The sequence below is a fragment of the Diceros bicornis genome, chromosome 3, assembly GCF_020826845.1.
Source record: "Diceros bicornis minor isolate mBicDic1 chromosome 3, mDicBic1.mat.cur, whole genome shotgun sequence".
Taxonomy (NCBI): Eukaryota; Metazoa; Chordata; class Mammalia; order Perissodactyla; family Rhinocerotidae; genus Diceros; species Diceros bicornis.
The window spans coordinates 99,272,043-99,280,665 of NC_080742.1; positions in this window are offsets into that span (position 1 = coordinate 99,272,043).

The following is an 8,623-nucleotide window of genomic DNA, read 5'->3' on the forward strand; positions in this document are numbered from 1 at the left end:
GCCCGCAGCTTTCGGCGACCACAGATCTTACTGTCTAGTTCCTACGAGATCCCTTTCTGGAAAAGCGATAGACAGTTACTCTTATTGGAGAACGCAGAGTCAAGTGTGTTGCCGTGTAAAAATAATAAGAGAGTGTTTTGGAAGGTCTGAGGTATTCGGAAGGACCATTTTCCAGGGACAGAGGTCACACTGGTCCAAGCACCAGGGCGGGGGCTGCAGAACTCCTCGCTTAGGGGAGGGAGAAAGAAGACTCTGGTGAAGGGCGCAGAGATTGTTATAGATCCATTTTCATCCAGAAGAAGGAAGGAGGGTTTATGTGACCCTTTTATTAAAAAGCAGATTTCTAAAAGCTCTCAGGTAATGCCAGTGTTCAAACTGAAGAACAGGCGGTAGTAGTTCTCCCTCATTACCCAGTAGGCCAGCACCAGACTCCCCCGGGTGCCGACCCCCGGGAGAAGGACAGCGTGTCCCATTCTCACAGACCTGTCCCCCGCACTGCCGTGTCCCGGGGTGATGCGGACTCGGACGTTGTCGTCTCCGCACAGCTCAAGTTTTTGTGTTATTGTTGTTTGTGCCAAATTACAGACTGCACACGTGTTCGAGCTTCACACTTCAGCTAATTCATTCTGACTCAGTGACTTCGCTGTGGAAGTGAAAGCCCGCTCTGAAGGAGAACCAGGGGAAGGGTCCAAGGACACAGTTGAGAAAACGTGAGCTCTATACCAGTTCTGATCGGGTGTTCCACATTCAGGCAGTTTCACTTCCCACAAAATGGGAAGAAAAATGCTAACCTTTTCAAGTTTAAACACCAGCCCCACCTTAAGGAAGTAGAATTTAAAAAAGAGAAAAAACTCTGAAATTACCATTCAGTAAAAACGGCACTTAGATACCTCTTGGCAAATCACACACCTAAAGTTTAGATGAGGAGCGTGTGCTCGTCCCCAGAACTGACAAAAGCTTGGGGGTCTGCACTGTTCCATTGGCCCATCGACTGCCAGAATATTTCATCCAACAACACTCTGGGCTCCGGAGCTCTCTACAGCCCGCTTTAAGTAAGACTGGTCCTTGGAATTCTCAAATGTTGGTTTACGTGGAAGTGCTAATTACTTGGCACCTCAACACACACAAACAGGATGGAATGAGATGGAACAGAAACTCAGTACTTTGAGTATTTGAGAGCTTTTGCCAACTGAAAGTAATATGTCTCTGAAATGTTCATGTATACATGGGACAATAAGATTCAGTTTGTGAACACTAGAATTATACTCAGTTTTTTAGGATATTAGATTTAGGTAATTTTAGGAAATTTACATTTTCTAAAAGAAAAACCTATAAGCTATATACAGACATATTGTTCTTAAAAAAGAGTGCCTCTATAGCCACCTTCACTTATCGCAGCTGGTATAAGCAAGAAGAAGTCTATGAAGGATACACACAGGTAATGAATATCCAGACCTTCTGGGGCCTGGATTCCCACCTTGTCCTCTCCTTATGCAGATAGGAGTGCCACTGAAGTCTTTTATCATTCCCACTTTCCTTCTGCCCAGCTCAAGATAGAGAAACTAAAAAGCACCGATGTGACCCCAAAGGAAGACGAAAGGAGAAGGGGCACAGATTGTCCACACACTGCCTGCTGGCTAATCAGTGCGAGTTTAGGGCTGATGAGCAGAACACACCTGGGTTCAGAGGGAATCTGGAGGATCTGTAGGAATGAATTAGAGGTGATTCATTATACATTCTCACTCTGCTGTAACTTACTGAGTATTAAAGTGTATTTCTCTGAGCACCCAGGATGTAATTAATATAAAAAAAGAAGCAAAATAAATCAAAGAATGGTGAAGCACTTCTCATTTAAAATCCATCCAACATCAGTTTTCCTGTTTTATCAACAGAAAACAAATTACCTAGTCCTGTCTGCGTGCTGAGATGGATTTTGCGTTTATAAGTGTCTTTGGGCTGAGGGTCAGTTGGGATCCTGGGGAAGCCAGCCTCTGGCCTAGCAAAGGGAGCAGAAGAGACACAGACAGTGCCATCATCGCAAGGCTCCTAGTTTCCTAATTCACACACTGGGTGCCCTCCCCACCCACTCCACCTGACTCAAACAGCCTTACAACAATTACTGTTATCCTAAATTGCCCAGACTTACAAGTTACCTCCAAAGAGACATGAGAGGGCAACTTTATCTTCCAAGGTAACTGAAATAGCATATTGATATTAAATCAAATTATTCAGCTAAGTTATCAATTTTCCCCAGAATTAAGGGCACTGCATATATATTCACCTTTAGGTGGCCTAATGCGTGGAAATGTGAATGATTCATGGGCTCTCTTTGGGTTGCAGGAAACCTTAATACAGCTTTTGTTTCCTAATGTATTTGATAGGCTCTTTGTGTATGATCACATTGTATGAGTATTGCTGGAAGTAAATTTTAAATTATATAGTCTGCAGTTCTGCACTAAGAGATGGTAGGAGATGATTCATCATTTTCCTTGTCTTCCTGTTTACATGCGGACACATAATTCATGCTCAGAAACCATCTTTCAACTCATCTGGAAGCGCTCGACTGCACCACCACAGAATCTGTCTCTGCCAATCCGGCATTATAAATCACTTTTCTATTAAGCAGCAGGGCTAAAAATGCAAACATACATACTTTAAATATATGTAGCCATCTCTAATTCCCAGAAGATGAGCCAAAATTAAAGGATTGTCCAAAAAAGCAAGAGCTAGAATTTAATGAATGAATTCTTTGATTTTAGGGCATCAGAAATTTGCATCTCTATACACATATTGAAGAGATGTACATATATAGAATTCCCAGATGGGTCTATATTTAGGGACTGTATATTTTGCAGAATTCTCAGTACACTAAATTTTGATTATTCTGAAATTTTACTTCATAAGATTTTTCTCTCAGGCAGTGTTAAAAGACAGTTGAATGGCAGGAGAAAAATGGTCTGCTTAAGTTCTGGGCTGAATGTATTGTGAAGCCAGTCGTCTGCCACCTCCTTGACCTTCGTCCCCAGGCCAGGATAATGAAGCCACTAGTTCCGAATGATGGCCCTCAGACTCCGCAGTGCTGTTGATCTCCAAACAAAGACAAAATTCTCTTCACCAAACCCACTTACTAAGGCAGGAGTGGGATTTAGACATTTCAGCAAGATTTTACCAGTAACTGTGTCTCTGCCCAGCAAATAAATATAATCGTGGTTCTCTACTCCCTGAAACTTTAGTTTAACCTGATTTAACTGAGATTGTGGATAAACACACCTACTTGCTCATAGGTACACACAGGCACATGAACACATTTATCTGGCATTCTTGAGGCAGGGAGAACTTTCCCGGTAACTGAAACTTACCCATTTAAGAGATTTTTGTTTAACATTGAAACTGGTTTTTTGGAATCTTTCTAAACTATATTATTTGCTTGCCTGCTTTCTTAAGCAAAGGACACCAAACAGTTTCCTTTCATTCCTTGATTCTGCTGGGAATTGTTATGACTATGTGGGTCTCACTGTGGATTGTCAGGTGCCTGCCTCAGAGCTCACCTGGCTTTGTATCTGTGTCTTCTACTGGGCACATTCTAAGAACTAGCCTGCTAACCTTGTATTATAAATTAGGAGTTTGTAAGTCCTGAAGTCGTGCCCGAGTCCCTTCAGACAGAGTTGAGCGTGAAGGCTTTCATGAACAAGTCTTGCCTTAGCTTTGTAGAGACCCACAGGCTCTTTGCTGGGCTGAGGTGGGGAGTGGGGGGTGCTTTCTTCCCTATCTCATGGTTGGTCATGAATTAGTGATCTCCAGATCAGTAGGGCCTTCCTATACGTGTGGATAGCATGTCCGGGTCTCAATTGAAACTCCACTTTGAAGAGCGCTGGCCAGATGCCCGGCATGGAAACAGGAGTTCCTGCCTATCACTCAGGCTCCCTCCTTCCCCCATCCAGCCTCTCTTTCTTTCTTTATTACTTTTGTTAAACAGCCTATTCGATGACCTTTTCAGGCTTATGACTCAGTGGCTTAGTTTTTTAAACAATAAATCACAGAAAGGTGACATAACTATTGAAAATTTTATTAAAATGGCTATGATAATGAATTCATTACTCTCTGAGATTCCCAGATCTTCTCTTCCTTCCAGGGAAGCCGGCCATGCAAAGGCATCTGAGAATTGCTATTAACCTCCTCTGAATTAAACATAGGGGTGGATGAACAATGTTGGAAGCAGGCCAAACCCTCTTCAGAGATAATAGTCATATTATAGCATCCCCAGTTTAAATATAACTCTTTTGCATTATTAAAAAAAGGCATATTAATTCATGATAAACTGAGAATTTAATTTTCCCTAAATTAGTTAGAAAAAAATGAAGAATCTTTACTATGGTTAATTTGGTGACCTTGGGGACAGAAAATATTTATGGGAAAGCCTCTGCAACGTGTCACATGACCCCCTGCATTCTACCCTAAATGCCCAGCGCTGTGTTCGCACTTGCCCTTCTTCGTGGATCCACCACAGTATCTGCACCACTTAGTCCTTTCTCAGACCTGCCTGTTCTCTACACGTTCTCACCTCCAAGCCTTTGCTCCTGATCTGTCACCTTGACCCTCCCGCTCCTCCCACAAACTGCATTTTGCACATTTCCAAAGCTCAAATTCCACCGCCTCCATGCCTCTCCAGCTCCACAGGCCAACACCCAGCTTGGTCCCTTGTGCTTCTCCAGCTCTTCGAAGCTGAGTTGGGGATAAAAGAACCAAGTGACTTGAAATAAAATAAAACAATGCACCATGCAATAGACAGAAATCTTTCAGTAAATTTCTCCAGCTCAGGAAGATCATTTCCTGCATTTGTTTATCTGCCTGCTGAGCCCCTGCCCCACTTCCCTTTGAATCCTTGTTGATCAGTGCTCCAGACTGGGGTTAAAGGCAGGAGTGCTCAATTGGGAATCCTGTGATGGCTTGGTTGGCGAGGACAGCAACACTTTAACCTTGCAGATCACGGGAAGGGTTTTGCTTGTTGTTGCTATTCATCATCTAGGACCTTAACACCCTTCCATAAATACTATACTATATAATTATTGATCAAATGATAATCCTTGAGAAATTGGAAGCAACTCAGTGAGGTTGTGGAGCCCAAGGAGAAAACTGCTGAGATAGAGTAAAATGCTAATGAGAAGAGCCTTGGTTTCCACTTCTGTAGGCATCAGACATTTTGCATAAACAAACTCTGCTCCACATCCCATGACAAACTCCCAGCTCCAAGTTAACCATTGAAGAGATGCTTCTCCTGGTCAACAAGCTGAGATGACCAAGAACAAAGAAAGCGTAATGCAGACCTTCTCCACTAGCAGAAGCATAGTTCATGAGGGCACGGCTCATTGATAGTAGATGATAAGCAAATATGCTTACTACCTATTCATTCAATGATTAATTCATCCATTAATACAATTTACAAAATATTTCTTGAGCGTCACTGTGTGCTAGATACCAGGGATTCAATGGTGAACATAAATAGAACTCATGAATGTAGTCACAGAGACAGATAAGAATCAAACATAACTGCATAAACAAATGTAGGACAGTAACTAAGACCAGTGTCCTGAAACTGAAAGACAGGTGCGAGGTGCTGGTAAGGGCCTGCAATCCTGAATTTAAGCAAGCCTTCCCTGAGGGGCCAAGCTAAAACTGAGATCTGAGGGACGAGTGAAAGATAGGTGAAGGGGGCTGGGAAGAATATTCTAGGCTGTAAGAGGTGACAAAGCCCTGTGTGGGGAGGGATCAGTTGGCATGTTACCGGGGTCAAGGGAGAAAGGGAGGGGCTGGGAGATGTGTGTGGCCCTGCCAGTCCCGTGGGCCGCATTGCAGAGTTTGACATCCTCCTGAGAGCGATGGGAACCCAGGACAAGGGTTGAGGGGTAGAGTAGGGTGGAGATGACATGAAATCTTTACATAGAAAACTCCTTTCTCTTCGGCGTGGAGAACAGATGGATGGAGCGTCAGTGTGAAGGTAAATGAGAAGCTCAGACCTTACCACAGCGCCCAGGCCAGGAATACAGACCTCTTGGGCCATGATGGCGATGCTGAGGTGGAGAGAAAGAGACAATGCCAAGAGATCCTATGATGTAAAATGCGTGCAACAAGGTATTGGAGGCTACGAAAAGGGGGGTAGCCAGGATGACTGCTAGGTTCTTGCTCCAAGGTGACAATGTAACCAAACTTTGATGAAACTGTGTACTTTAAATGTTTCTGAATTGGTCCCTAGACCACTCCAATCAACTGCAAAGCTTCATCTTTCATAAAATATGATATTAAATTAAGACTTAACTAACTTTTTAAATTTGCCACATACATTGAACAACATAGTGAATAATCTGAAAATAAACATTTCAAGATTCCTTGTTTAATGATGGCAACTTGAATAGTTTTTGTTTGCAAATGAAAATTATAACTGTCCCCAATGTATGGAGTTAGATTTCACTATTTACCAAAATTAATCAACTACAAAAAAGATTCCTAGTAATATTCAGAGGAAATTAACATCAACAACACAGTTTGATGATATAAGAGGTCTTTGAAATATATGATCAGTTTTACAAAGATTTTGGTTCTGAGTGAGCATATCATGAATGAGAAATGACTCTTAAATATTTCATCTTTTTTTATCTTAAGAAAAATGTGTTCATATGTGCAGTTTTCTGAGAGTAGTCTGCAAAAAAATAAGAGAGTTTCTTCTAGAGAATATATATATTATACATATATATACATACATATATGTATATCATATATATACATGTATAATAGTTACATGATTTTGAACAAATCACACTACCTCTCTTGGCTTCACCTTTTTTCATAATGGAGTATTTGGATTATATGTTATCTAAGTTCTCTTCAGCATTTCAGATTTTTTAATTCCACTGTTTTAATGTCACTGCCTCTACCCAGCAATAAAACAAAATAATGTTGATTGATGTTTTTTCCTTTATCATATGAAAAAATTGAGAAGAAAAGAAAAATCTCATTGGTTCGAGAGTCTATGTGACAGGCTGTGTGTGTGTTTGTGTGTGTGCATGTGTGTGTGTAAAATCTCACTAGTAATCACAGCTCCTGTCACACCTGTGTAGGGAAGAGTTCACTCTACCCAATATATGGATAAACAAATTGATATTTAAAGAAGAGAGATATTTATTAACTTCTCTCAAGTTAGTCAAGGCAAGATTTAAACATACGATTATCTGGCTTCAAAGCCAAAATCCTTTCCCCAGGTCATTAGAATGCCTCGTCTCCCAACAGACCTGTGCCCACCCTCTGTCTGTGGAGACAGTAATACTCTCAAGTAATGTTTTAAAGGAACCTCACAATTTTTGTCCCAATAGTCCTTACATTTGGAAGGTGATTGTTATTACCCACTTTTCATGAATGAGCAAATGAAATTATTAAGCAAAATGGCTGTTGAGTGACAGAGACACAACTAGAAGCAAATCTTCCTAATTAATGCCTTTCCTGGCTGCACAGTGCTCTATCCTGAGACTCTCAGGAGATGGGACCCCCAGAGAGGTGGGAAGAAGAGGAATTGGGGAGGTAGAATAATGGGAGCCTTAGGCTGGATGGAGTCAGGGGCCAGAGAAAGGCAAGAGGGAAGATGAAGAATTACATTACGTGTTGCAAGATACCCTTCAAGAAACTCTAATACAACCCAAAAGTATCTTGCCAATGAAGCTAGAAGTCATTTGCAAAATTGAAACTGGAGAAATTATATCTTATGCAGGACCTCAGTTGATGGATATAAAATGATAATTCAAGGACTAAATATTGGCCTTGCAGACGACCACAGAAGAGCAGAGAAAGGGAAGGAGCGCTTCAATTCACAGGCAGAGAAAGACATCAGCAAAGGAGTCAACACAAATGCTCATCCTTGTCAATAACTTACTGCAAAGACACAGTAATTTGTCAGGAAGGTCTTTCTAACGTCTTCACGTTTGTTGAAAATTTAAGCATCTCTCGTTGTACGGCACTCCATGAGGCATAGGAACTTTGACCAAATCCCAGAATATATGACAGTAAATACAGGTTCCTATTTCCAAGTTGTTATGGGATCGACCCCACATGGGCTTCCTCAGTAGTCTCTGCTAACAAAAATCCATAATTAACGTTGTTTTAACATGTATCAAGGCATGTGTGGCCACTTGCGGAGAGGGATAATAGTTGAGCTTCTTTGTTTGTTCTTGGTGGTATGTGATCTGTAGGTCCAGAAGATGGTCAGGCTTGGGTTCAGTTGTCAACTGCCAATAATCTGTCCTTGACTTGTAGAAAGTCACTTAATCTCCTTGGATCTCTCTTTTGGACCTGAAGGATGGGGTAACAATGCCCTGCAACTAATTTCAAGGGTCCAATAAGATAATATATGGAAAAGCAAATCCCTGTGCACTGTTGGTGAGAATGTAAAATGGTGCAGCTACTGTGGAAAGCAGTATGGAGGTTCCTAAAAAAATTAAACATAGAACTACTATATGATTCAGCAATCCCACTTCTGGGTATTTATCCAAAAGAATTGAAAACAGGATCTTAAAGAGATATTTGCATACTCATGCTCACAGGAGCATTATTCACAATGACCAAGAGATGGAAGCAATCC